This window comes from Rhinatrema bivittatum, chromosome 15 (genome assembly GCF_901001135.1).
Source record: "Rhinatrema bivittatum chromosome 15, aRhiBiv1.1, whole genome shotgun sequence".
NCBI classification, from domain to species: Eukaryota; Metazoa; Chordata; class Amphibia; order Gymnophiona; family Rhinatrematidae; genus Rhinatrema; species Rhinatrema bivittatum.
The window spans coordinates 54,656,782-54,669,531 of NC_042629.1; the positions used below are offsets into that span (position 1 = coordinate 54,656,782).

At 43.9% G+C, this 12,750-nt stretch overlaps 1 protein-coding gene across 4 annotated transcripts in view; it reads left to right on the top strand.

Annotated features, from left to right (window-relative positions):
- Positions 1 to 12,750, top strand: part of IGSF21 (immunoglobin superfamily member 21) — a 716,438-nt gene that overhangs the window by 587,272 nt on the left and 116,416 nt on the right. The window lies entirely within an intron of this gene.

Below are 12,750 nucleotides of genomic sequence, written 5' to 3' on the forward strand. Positions count from 1 at the left end.
CATTCCACGCTCGCCTGGTCTTTCCGCATATGGTAAATGTTCCAGTCCTCTAATTAGCTGAGCTGTTCTTCACTGGACTTTCTCCAGCTCTGATAATGTTCTCTTAGAGAGCTCAGACCTAAATTCAAGGAATGGCCATACTAGACTAGGAACTTATTCAATTGTAGAGAAACCAAGACAATACCTGAATTTCTCTCATTAACCCCAGGAACCGCAGCATGAAGCAATGAATAAGAATACACTGCCACGATCCAGACATGGCTATATGACTGTAGCTGCATAGTTTTTTTTTTAAATCTACAATATATAAAGAGGAAAGTTGCCCCACCGCCTGTACTTGTCGCTCCCTGAAATGGGCCTGACCACCCCCCCCCCCCCCAACCCCCCGTCGCCATAACTGGAAAGCAGGTGGCATCAATTCACCCCTGAATTGCCAGAGCACTACGAAAAGCAGAGAAGACCCGCAGTGGAGCTGGAGTGCTGGTGGCGCATTCCCCCCCCCCCCCCTACACACTCGTCACTGGCGGAGGAGAACAAGAAACCTGAGGGCAGCGCTGGAGAGGCTGGAGTGCCGGTGGGACCCCCACCCCCCTGCTAGTGGAGAAGAGAGAAAAACCCATGGGTAGACGGTAAGGCCGGTGAAGAACAAGGGGCCTACAGTCACGCCCCTCCCCCCCCCATCAGCGGAGGAGATTGAGAGATCCGCAACTGGAACACTCAAGCTCATGGTACTGGCCTGTCCTTGGACGGGCGTAACTACTAGTATATTTTATATTCATAGAGTTTTACAATTTTGAAAAATGCAAAATCATGTCAGGCAAAATAAATGTCAAATGTCAGGCAAAATAAACCACCATGGCAAGAAATGTTATTCAGAAAGTTAAAAAATATATATATATCTATATAAAAAATAACCAATCGTGTTCAAGTTTATTTTGCATGGATGGACTCAAGACAAAAGGCAAGTTAAGCCAATCCTAAATATGGCTCACAGAAGTTTTCTACTATACTTCACTGCTGAACCTTCACCAAGGAACTAAGACGAGCTAGAAACATAAATCTCAGAAGTTAACAAGGATAAAAAAAAAAAAAAACAGATCAAGCTTGGCAGGAAACTTTAAAGAGAAATCTGCAACCATATCTACCAGTTGCTGTCCATAACTCAAAAAAGGATTAACATTTGTCTTGGATCCATCTGCATAGGTCCAGATAAACCCTAAACCTGCAATCAAAAACCAACAAATCTTTGTTGTGGGAAAAAAGTCCTGAGGGCTCAGTGCTTGTCAGGCTCCAAGGCAAAGATCAGAAGATGGGTTGCCCTTGTAGTCTTAGGTTCCTGTGATACTTCTTGTATTGCAGTCAGGCGTAAACGATCCACTGTCAAGCCGTTATCCGGTACTCCTCCATTCAGATTCGGCTTCCTGTTTTGTTTTTTTTTTAACATTTCAAGTGGTATCATAATAGAAGATGTAGGAAGATTAGAATATTTCAGTTTCCTTCTTGCAATGTTCACTAGTGTCTCAGTCTTGTTATAAAGTGCTTGGTTGTCTTTAATGAGTGCAGCATTTGTTCTATGACGAGTACTCTGTCCTCGCTGCAGCGTTTATGTGCAACTTAAACAGGTAGCTTAACTTGGTCTTTGCTTCGCAGACAGAGGAGGCCCGCTTCTTCAGCTCCAGACATTATTAACAAGTAAACATGTAAACAGAGTCTTACTGTAATAAATTGGAGAGAAGAGCAGCCTGAGCACTCTGGGCCACAGCAATAAAGTGGTAAAAAATAGGATGATCTTCTGCAGGGTTAAAGCGGATCAGCTGCTGCAGCACACGGACTGACCAAGTCTCCCCGCTTTCAGATCAGGTGTTAATCCTTTTGAGCCAGCTGCACTGGATGCCGCAGGAGCGCAGTGATGGTGCAGGCTGACCACCAGCAAGCGGTATAACAGTAAAGAGAGAACCCTACGCAGAATAAAAGCGTGAACACAGCATTAGCAGACAGAAACGGAAAAAGCTGCTGTGCAAGCAGGACGCTGTGAAAGGGAGTGGAAGTGGCATCACCCAGCTGTGTCTGATTCACCTTTGAAGAATTCTTTTCAGGAATTTTTTTTGTCTTCCGTTGAAAAAGCAGGTCTGCAGTCCTGGAACCACCGTGCTTCCAAGATCCCTCATCACTGTACCCCCGTTGAGAAAGGGTTCAAATTAGGGTCTGTGCAGCATGACCTGGTTGGTTCTTTGCAGCCGGGCATTTCTTTAATGAAGAAATGAATAGGACATGGTTTGAAAAAAAGATGCAAGTCAATTTTCTATCACGCTGGTAGTGAAAGCAGCATCACTATTTGGCTTGCGGGCCCTGTCAATGCAATCAATTACTTACTGTCACCCAGCCAAGGTCTAGTCTTCGGGCATAAGGAGTGTCGTGAGGAGTGTTGCGTGGCTGATGAATCTTCTGAAGTCTCAGCATATCCCTACCTAAGTAGAAAAAGGATCTGTGCCTTGTGATCGAAAGGTGGGATACAATTGGCTATAGCTTTCAGGTGGTGCTGACGCCATGCAGTCTCTGGTGTCGGGATTTAACTTCCGTTGTTAGGTATCTGGTTGTATTTTGAAAGAGTAGGGAAAGGAAGCTCAGTGCTGCCATCTACAGCTTTTATCATGTAACCATTTGCCCTCCTCCCAGCAATCTCTGTTGTCCCTGAACATGTTCTCAGTGTGTAGGATAATTATCTTCCTGTATGTTAAATAAGTCAAAGAACGCTGATCTAGCTAGTGATCTATTACTTTGATTATTCATGATTGCATACATCCTTACTTCTCAGGTTGACCCATAGGATGTACCTTAAAGCATATTTTTCAGCACAATCTGCCACTATGTCTTTCTCCACAAACTTTAGTGCATTTGGGAATGATTTCTGGCAATGCTATGTATTCTTCATCTCCTTCCACGCTGTCCTTTAAGAGAGGGGTAGAAGCTTTGGAGGAGTTGAGTTTTGCAGTATCTGAGTGCAGGGCAATAACATGTTTGTCACTGTCGCACTCTGTACATTTAATGGTTGCTTTACAGAATTCAGAGAGGTGGATTCTGGAAGAACAGCATCTGAAGCAGATTCGTAATTCCTTGAGCAACTTTTTAAGTTCACCCAGTGGTTTTTGTCTGACGCCATGGCATTTCTTTAGAAGGTGAGGTTTTTTGTGCAAAGAATGTTCTCTGTTTGGACTTTCTACCTTCTTGTGGCCATAGGGAGGGGTGAAAGGTATAGGTGCCGTGGGTGAAACTTCTGTTACGTGCACAGGTTCTTTTATGTTATCATACCTTTTAGTTGGCCGTTCATCCCAGGAGTGGCTTGGGCTGGTTACATCTGATGCATCAAGCATAAAACTAGGATCATTTCTTGTCATCACTAAGTCCCAGATGATCCTGGAGAAAACTGCGAAAGGTGGAAAAGCAACATTATTTTCCATAGTATATCTTGAACCTTGGCAGTGTCTAGATAGCTGAGGCCTGGAAGATATGGGTCAGCTTTAGCTGCCTCAAGTTCCAGTATTATATTTCCAAGCTCTTGCAGCTTCAAGCTCTTTGACAGTTCTCTATCCTCTTCAGAGAAATCTTTGTTTCTGGGATGCCATTTCATTGTTCTTCTTTGACAGATTACGGTCAGGCCCACTGAGGGATTATATATGTGCATTGACCTTAGACTCTTTGTGTTCTGAAGATTCATTCCCCAACCATTTCACTAACAGGTTGATCTCCTCACTTAGGACAATGTACAGCTCTGAGATGACACCTTTAAAAAAAAATAAAATAAATAAGCATGGGCATAACTTGCTGATGCAGCTGTTACTACCCTTAACCAATAAGCCTTATACCTGTGATGTAACTCCAACATTGCACTCTGTTTCAACGGCAAGAGATAACAGGGAATTGGAGTCAGTCAGCAACCAACAAGGCCCCTGACTTTAACAGTTTGGGAAACAAAGTATGGGGATAACTTGCAAGGCAGTTGCCATCCCTTGATGATACCATTATGAGGGAGACTGTATGGCACGGCTGGTGCTACCATAAGCTTGCTGGGCAGACTAGATGGACCATTGGGTCCTTTTCTGCCATCATTTCAATGTTTCTATGTATAAGAACATAAGTTGACATACTGAGTCAGACCAAGGGACCATCAAGCCCAGCAACCTGTTTCCAACAGTGGCCAATCCAGGATACAAGTACCTGGCAAGTACCCAGAAACTAAGTCTATCTCACGCTACTGATGCCGGTAAGAAGCAGTGGCGATTCCCTAAGTCAACTTGACTAATAGCAGTTTATGGACTTCTCCAGGAACTTGTTCTAACCTTTTTTAAACTTAGATAAGCTAATTGCCTTAACCACATTCATCTGGCAATGAATTCCAGAGCTTAGTTGTGTGTTGAGTGAAAAATAATTTTCTCCAGTTTTTTTTAAATGTGCTACTTGCTTAACTTCATGGAATGCCCCTTAGTCCTATCATCTGAGAGTAAACAACCAATTCACATTTACCCTTTCTAATCCTCTCATGATTTTGTAGAACTCCATTATATCCCCTCTCAGCTGTCTCTTCCTCAAGGTGAATAGTCTTAGCTTTTTTAGTCTTTCCTTATAGGGGACTCAATCCATCCTCTTTACCATTTTGGTTGCCTTTCTCTGATTGAGAAGATGAACTGGAATACCTAACAGAATAGATTAGCATATAGCCTCTGGCACTTTGGGCTGGATTATCTAAGGCAATTTCACTAATTCAGTTCTCCCTTCCATCCTGCCCCACAGCTGTTTCAAGGTTCTCAGCCTTAGTTGCAGCTGCTTCCTTTTCTTGTTGTAATCCTTCTAGGTTTGCTTCTAACTTGGATTTTTTGCATGCAGCAGCATTCTACTCCTCTACTCCAGCTCTTTCTAGTTTTAAGGCTGCCTCTTTCCTGTGATGAGATGCACAAACTTCTACTTCAGCGTATGCTCTGATGGCAGCTGTGCTTATTGAAGATAGGTTTGAGTGCACTGATTTTGTGTGTCCAGAGGACCTGAAACAATGAGATGTAGTTTCTTTTGAACATTCTATTTGAAATTCTACTTGCTCTATAATCTCCCTCATCAAATTGTCATGTCCCTGATCAATATTTTACTGAAAATGTCATTCTTGCATGCTTTCCTCCAAATGTATCCATGTTAAAAAAAAAAAAAAAAAAAAAATATATATATATATATATATATATATATATTCTTGTGACAGGAATTGGTAGCTTCTGTAAGCAGACCTGAGCTGGTTGACAGCTTGTTTACTTGCTGTGCTTGTAATTTACACAGAGTGCTCTTTTTTTTTTTTTTCAGGCTTTCTTATGATACTGGTCTTTGACAATTTCATGGTTTTCTCTGGCCTTCTGATTGAGTCGCAGTCTGCTTAGGCCTTCCACTTTCCTGAATTTGCTGAGGCGGGATTTCAGCATGTGTGGTTTCTAGAGATAGGGCAGTGCTATCTGTTGTCTTAGATTCTGCCATGATGCACTGCTTATGAGTCAGTAGCCCTGGTAACAATGTAAATGTGATAATGTGTAGCAAGGATGAAAACTGATAAGAGTTCAGATGGCACTGCTTAGAGTCTTGTTGTGGATCCTGTTGGATTCAGAGTTATGCACAATACTCCACATCCAAGCAATTTTCAAAAACTGCTACTACCATCTTAATGACTATGCAAACCAACATTATGGCTTAGGCTACTGCAACACACCGTAAACAATCTGACAACTTTTTATAGCTGATCTCAGGCGAGATACAAAGTTTTTACCAAGGAGGTTGTCCTTCTCATTTGGAAGGTGATGACAACTCTCTGATCGGAGAAAATTCTTTTTCACTCAACGCACAATAAAGCTCTGGAATTTGTTGCCAGAGGATGTGATTAGAGCAGTTAGTGTAGCTGGGTTCAAAAAAGGTTTGGATAAGTTCTTGAAGGAGAAGTCCATTAATTGCTATTAATAAAGTTTACTTAGGGAATAGCCACTGCTATTAATTGCATCAGTAGCATGGGATCTTCTTAGTGTTTGGGTAATTGCCAGGTTCTTGTGGCCTGGTTTGGCCTCTGTTGGAAACAGGATGCTGGGCTCGATGGACCCTTGGTCTGACCCAGCATGGCAATTTCTTATGTTTTCTTAACTAATAGCCTTTACTGGCTTCAGCTAATTCAGAACACCACTGTGGTACTGGGAAAGGTCAGAATGGCCAGAGAATATATGCAGGCTAGGCTCTAGCTGGTGGATATTTATGAACTCTTATTAATACATACAAGAAAACAGCTCTGCACACCTTTGAAGTTTATAAACAAGCAGTAGAACAGTTTGTACAGTCTGGGCCTTCCCTAGGTTCCTTCTTTCCCTGGGGCCTCCTATTCTCTCCCAGGCCTGGCTAGATATATATCTATCCCAGAGGCCTCCATCCAGACCAGGATTCCATGTTGCCTGAGGCTTAATGTAGACTGGGCAAAATCTCTGGATCCAATCATTTAAGGTATTCTGAGATTTTCTTGTATATACCTCTTCACATATCCTCCCCCTCACCTCAAACTTCATAGGTTGAGCACTTGCCCTTACTAACAGTATACGCCTAAGAAAATCCCTGCCCAATGTGGGAGCTATTTAACCCATTTAAGGTTTCCCCTCCCCAATTAATTTGGGAAACCGCTCCATGGTTCGCTAGGTGCCTTTTATTCCAGTCTGGCTCGATTGCCCATAAGCTTACCCCTCAGGATTTTAAACTGCGGATAATCACACCCTAAAACAACTGGATATGGGAGCTTGGGAAGTATTTCCACTTCCATAATGGCTTGACCTGCTGGTGTTGTCAGCAGGATCTGACTGGTGGACTACTGCTGTCTGTCCCGTGTATGCAGATAAGTGTCACTGCCTTCTTCTCATTGACATCCTCTCTCTTGATCAGGTCCTTATGAACAAGATTCTTATTACACCCTGAACCTACTAGGAATTGGGTGGGAACTTCATCCAGCTCTACCTGGAACACAAATTCCTTATGTTCCCAATATGGGATTACCACCAAGTCATAGCTTTGAAATTTTGCAAGAGTGTATACCCATTCACGTTCCCACTTTTTGTTCTCATGCTGGGGGCCGCCTCTTCAACCTGCTGCTTCTTCCATTATTCCACTAGTTTGCACTACCACTCTGTCCTCACGCCATAGGCACTCTTTGTCCATATAGTCCTCTGTTTTACAATAGGAGCATGCTCTCAGGAATGGTTCCATTTTAACTTTACTGTTAATCCCAAGGGCTCTTCATTTTCTTCCTTTCCATATGGGCAGTGTTCTTCCTCATGTCTATTCCCAGCACAAAGGGAACAGAAGGAGAAAGTATCTATACCCTTGGTACTGGGTTGTGCCGATCGCTCTGAGACTCATTTTTTCTTTCAACTTGAGGATAAATCTTTCTTTGGAGACTTTCCTTTGTCCATGTGGATTTTAATCTCTAGTGTTAGCTGTGACATCATGTTGACATCCGTCACTTCGCTTTGATCATATTAACGGTCTCTGGCCAAGTGACCTCTGCTTCCACAGTTGAAGCAAGCAGGAAAGGATGTGGCCTGTGGACTGGGCACAGACTCCTGAGCTGTCCAATTCAGGTCCATTGTTGGGATCCTCTGTTCTCAATATTGCACCATGGAGCCTGTGCAGGGCTGCCTTTCTAGCTTCCATACCATGTCAAGCATTAATTGGGCCTGGTGGAAGGCATCTTCCACTTCTAGTGTTTTTTCCAAAGTAAACCTTGGGTCCAACATATCCAATTCCTCATGGGTTGGTTGAGCCCATCTAGGAACTGTTCTAGAAGCACCTGATTGGTTACCTTAAGACTGGCCTTTGCCTTTCAATAACAGGTTTCTGGGCTTTCCTCAGGCTGTAGGGTGCCCCAACAGAACCGTCAGAAGGTTTCTGAAGTATATCCTGCTTTTTCTAGGATGGTGGTCTTCACTTCTGCATAGTTGGCCCTTCCTTCTGGATTGGCAGCTTGAAAGGCCAATTTGGCTTTTGCTTGTGAGCAAATTTGACAGGTATGTGCTCCAGTCGACTTCTGGCTAACCTGTCATGCTGGCAATACTTTTGAAGTTTCTCAAAAAGATCTCCAAGTTCTCCCCGGCTTCATCTTAAACAGTATGGAAGTAACAGATTAACCCAGGTTGTGGCAACTTGCATGGATTGAGCAACCTGTGCCAGTACCCCCTGTTGCTGGGTGAGCTGTTCATGTAAACTTTAAATGTTTCTGGAGCTACTGCTGGCCTTCTGCCACGACTTGAGTTGACTGCTCCATGCTGGCTTCTTTGGCCCTGGTAGCAGAGTGGATCTGTGAAAGACTCTGTGCTGCTCTAGAGCACCTCTGCAGGAACTCTTCCCTTTTTCTTTTCTTTTTTTTTTTTTTTTTAAAACAAAACCCTGACTATTCAGCACTGACTTACTGTTAAGACCCTTTCTCAAGGTGGAGCTATTCTCCTTAGCCTGTTTTAAATTCCTCTTCCAGACAGCTGCTGTTACTAGGGCCTCAGGAAACTGGAAAGAGAAAAAAAAAAAGTCCTTCCTTTAGCTGGCGTGGGTTTCTGGGCGTGCAAGCTTAACTCAGAGATCTCACTTCTGACGCCAAATGTGCCACCAAGTGCAGTCAGATTGGCCAGAGAATAGATGCAGATATTTATGAACTTTTATTCATACACAAAAGAAAAGAGCTCTGTACATCTTCACAGTTTATAAACAAAGAAGCAGTATAACAACTTAGTCTCTTGGTCTGGGTCTTCCCTAGGTTCTTTCTTTCCCCGGGGCCTCCTGTTCTCTCCTGGGCCTAGCTAGATATACACCTATCCCAGGATACCTCCAGCCAGACCAGGATTCTCCATTGTCTGTGGCTTAAGGTGGACCAGGCCAGATCTCTGGATCTGGTCATTTAAGGTATTCTTGGGTTTTCTCTTGTATACTCCTTCATTGCCACTTACAAGAAGGTCTGTAAAGGGCATGAACAACACATTCCCATTCTACAAAAACTCCACTAGCTCGCAGTGCCTTACAGAATCAAATTTAAAACACTATGCCTATGATTCACACTCTTAAAAGAAATCGGCCCAGACTACCTGAAGAGAAAACTACCCTTCTATACCAAGACCGCTGAAGTCATCCGAAAAGAAATAGTGCTCCAACGTGCAGCATAGGGGCCTTCTCAGGAATAGCCCCTTCCCTATGGAACTCACTACCAGAAACACTGCGTCAAAATGAAAACTACCTCTCCTTTAGAAAGCAGGCTAAAACTTGGTTCTTCAGCCAAGCATTCAATGGTAATGAGCAACTGAATGCTGTAAATTAATCTGTAATGGTCCTCTTAAATTAACACCTTTTGTACCAATATCTCTCCTATTATTGACTTGATCTACATCAGATTAAATCTATTTATAGCAATGCCTATTCCCATCTAGCTAATTACATCAATTATTTTATTCAAGGCATAGCTTAGAACTGCCTCTTATCTGGGGAATCACTCTTACAGCATATTATATGCTATTTTCCCAATTGTTGTAATTATTGTACCTACTTGTTGTACCAATCTACTAAATGTAATTCATTTGCCTAATGTACACCATCTAAGATGAAAGTTTTCCTGCTCTATTATTCTACTACAGTTTTGTTGCTTATTTCTTCTGTACACCACCTTGGGTGAAAGTTTACTTTCAAACAGGTGGCTAATAAATCATAATAAATACTGAGAAGTCACAGTGGTCAGTGGAAGAGTGTGTCGGGAGTCTACAGTTCACTCCTGGATTTGATTGTATGTCTGAAGCATGGCCGTGAGGAGAGAACGGGCTATGTAGACAGCCACAGGAGTGAATATGCTGTGGAAGCCACCGGGGTGTTGCTTCCCATGGTTTGGTCCCCTTTTTAATATTGAACCTCTCTCCCTTAAGGAAGCCACCTTCAGAGACTGTAGGGGTGTTGTATTTTCTTCTGTAGCCCCTGAATCAATCAGGGTCCACCAGGGATCGCTTCTCTGGGACCATAAATTACTCTGGGAGGCCCAGGGGAAGACTTATCGGGCTTCCACAAAGTCCACTGTCCATACCAAGGATTGGTTCCAAACATAGAAAAGTTTATTGTAAATCCAAGACGTAAGCAGGCAAATTAAATGATTCTTGTATTTCTTGATAGGGCATTGTCCAGATGAAAACCACTTCTCCCTTTTCTAGTCAACTTTAATCTTCAGCCCCTAGCCTTCTGGGCAACGTACATCATGCAGATCCACTCTGCTGCTGCTGGAGTTTTCTCAGGAATAGTCACCCCTTTTCCCTCAAGGGATTTCCTATCCCAATGAGCTCCTCACTCTCTGAACTGCAGCTTGGAAACTTGGTTGTTCCTTGCTGCACCAGACTTTGATGCCTCAGAGGCCCTTCTCTTCTCCAGACCCCAGAGAACCTGAGGGGCACCTTAAATAGATTCTCAAACCTTACCCATCCCCCACATGGAGAGAATGCACCTTTTCCCTTATCTCATCCTTTACAGCACCAATTCTCACATCCCCCTAGAGGACATCCATCCATTGGCCAAGAAGGATAATTGTAAAGCGCACACACCACCTGCAGTTTCCATGAGCTCTTAAAAAAAAAAAAAAGCATGAACCTCATCCTCCTCAATACCCCAACTTACAGGGGATGCTTGCAGAGGGCAAGAGTTCTGCACTTTACACAGAACTCCCTAAATTTTGGATGAACCTTGGATAGCAGGAACCATCCAGAAAACTTTAGAACGTATTGAAGCACACTGGTAACCCTGGTAGGGTTACCCTACTCTGTCCTCGTCTCATCGTTTTCTAAGTGCAACTTAGACAGCTTAACTCGGTCTTTGCTCTGCAGACAGAGGAGGCCTCTTCAACTCCAAACTTTATTAACAAGTAAACATGCTAACGAGTTTTCCTGTCAATAAAATGGAGATAACAGCAATCAGAGCAGTCAGGCACAGCAATAAAGACAGGTTTAAAAAAAAAAGATTTTATTTTCTGTGGGGCTAAGGCAGATCAGGTGCTGAAGCACACAGACTGACCGAAGCTGACTGGACACATGAGGAAAAACTCCCAAGTTTCCCTGCCATCAAGTCACAGGTTAATTCTTTTGAGCCAGCTGCACTGGATACAGCAGAAGCAGTGATCCTGCAGGCTGACCACCAGTTGGCAGTATAACAGTAAACAAAGAAATTTTATGCAGAATAAAAGCATGAACACAGTATTAGCAAAAGGAAACAAAAAAAAATGCTGCTGGGAAGCAGGACACTGTGAAAGCAGTAAACAAACATAGAAAACACCTGTAGAGAAAGAACAAAGAGTAAAAATGTCACTTTCACATTTCTGTAGTTGGTCATCTCTTATCTTGGGAATTCAATATATAGAAGAGGTATCTGAAAAAAGAAATCACAAAACTGAGAGCACAACCTGTGATGGACATCTTTATTCATGAGATCAGGTCCCAAACCTCATCTACAGAAACATTCTGAGGACCTTTGGCATGGGAATGCACAAATTTAACTGGAGCGGGCACAGAGTAAGCAGACAGGTTAGCAATTGCTGCTATTTCTTCCCCTCTGTTACCCAGAATAACTGGACCTACCTTGCTCAGGCTGTCCTTCCCACCACTCCACTTCACAAACTAAGGTTGGTGTTGTCAATACGGGACCAACTCCTCGTTCAGTATCCTGCAAAACTCTCTGAAACTCCAGAGGTTGCTGCCACATCATTATCCCATGCCAGCAGTAAACCTGGTGACTCATCTCTATCTGCACGGTGGAGGAGGCAGGGAGGAAGCTCACGGAAGGCTCCATCTTCTTCACCTAATTCTCACCACTTGATGCACTCTACTACTTGCACTCTCTGGCAGACCAAAAAAAAAAATCAATAAGATCAACCACAGGAAAGAGGCATTTGAGTAGGATCTTAGTTTCCCTTTCCTCTTACCCATTCAGGGAGACAAATCCTTGATATATAGTCCAAGCTCACATGGAGCTCCGAAACACAGGGTTCTTCACAGTCGGCCATCTTGACTCCTGCTGCAATGTTATTCAACTTCCTGTTTCCTATGGGGCAGATTTTACAATCTACGCGCGGGCGTAGATTTGTTCGCGGAACCCGGCACGAACAAATCTACGCCCGATTTTATAACATGCACGCGCTGCCGTGCGCATGTTATAAAATCCAGGGTTGGCGCGCGCAAGGGTGTGCACAATTGTGCAACTTGCGCACGCCGAGCCGCACAGCCTGCCTCCGTTCCCTCTGAGGCCGCTCCGAAATCGGAGTGGCCTCGGAGGGAACTTTCCTATCTTTCCCCCCCCCCCCCCCACCACCTTTATTTGAGAACTTATGCCTGCCTCCGAGCGGGCGTAACTTGCGCACGCCGGCCGGCTGCCGGCACACAGTCCCTCGGCATGGTGGCTGTTCCGGCGGCCTCGGCCCTGCCCCCGGAACGCCCCTTTTTCAAAGCCCCGGGACATATGCGCGTCTTGGGGTTCGTGCGCACCGCCGAGCGTATGCAAGATAGGCTTGGCGCGCGTAGGGGCAGGCTGGGGCAGCTTTTCGGGGGTTACGTGCATATGTTACGCGCGTAACCCTTTGAAAATCTGCCCCTATGTGTTTAACATTTTACTAAATGACTATAAATAGGTGATAAATATTATTACCCTACCATCATGCTGACAGAAATAAAAACAAAAAGGAAATATGTG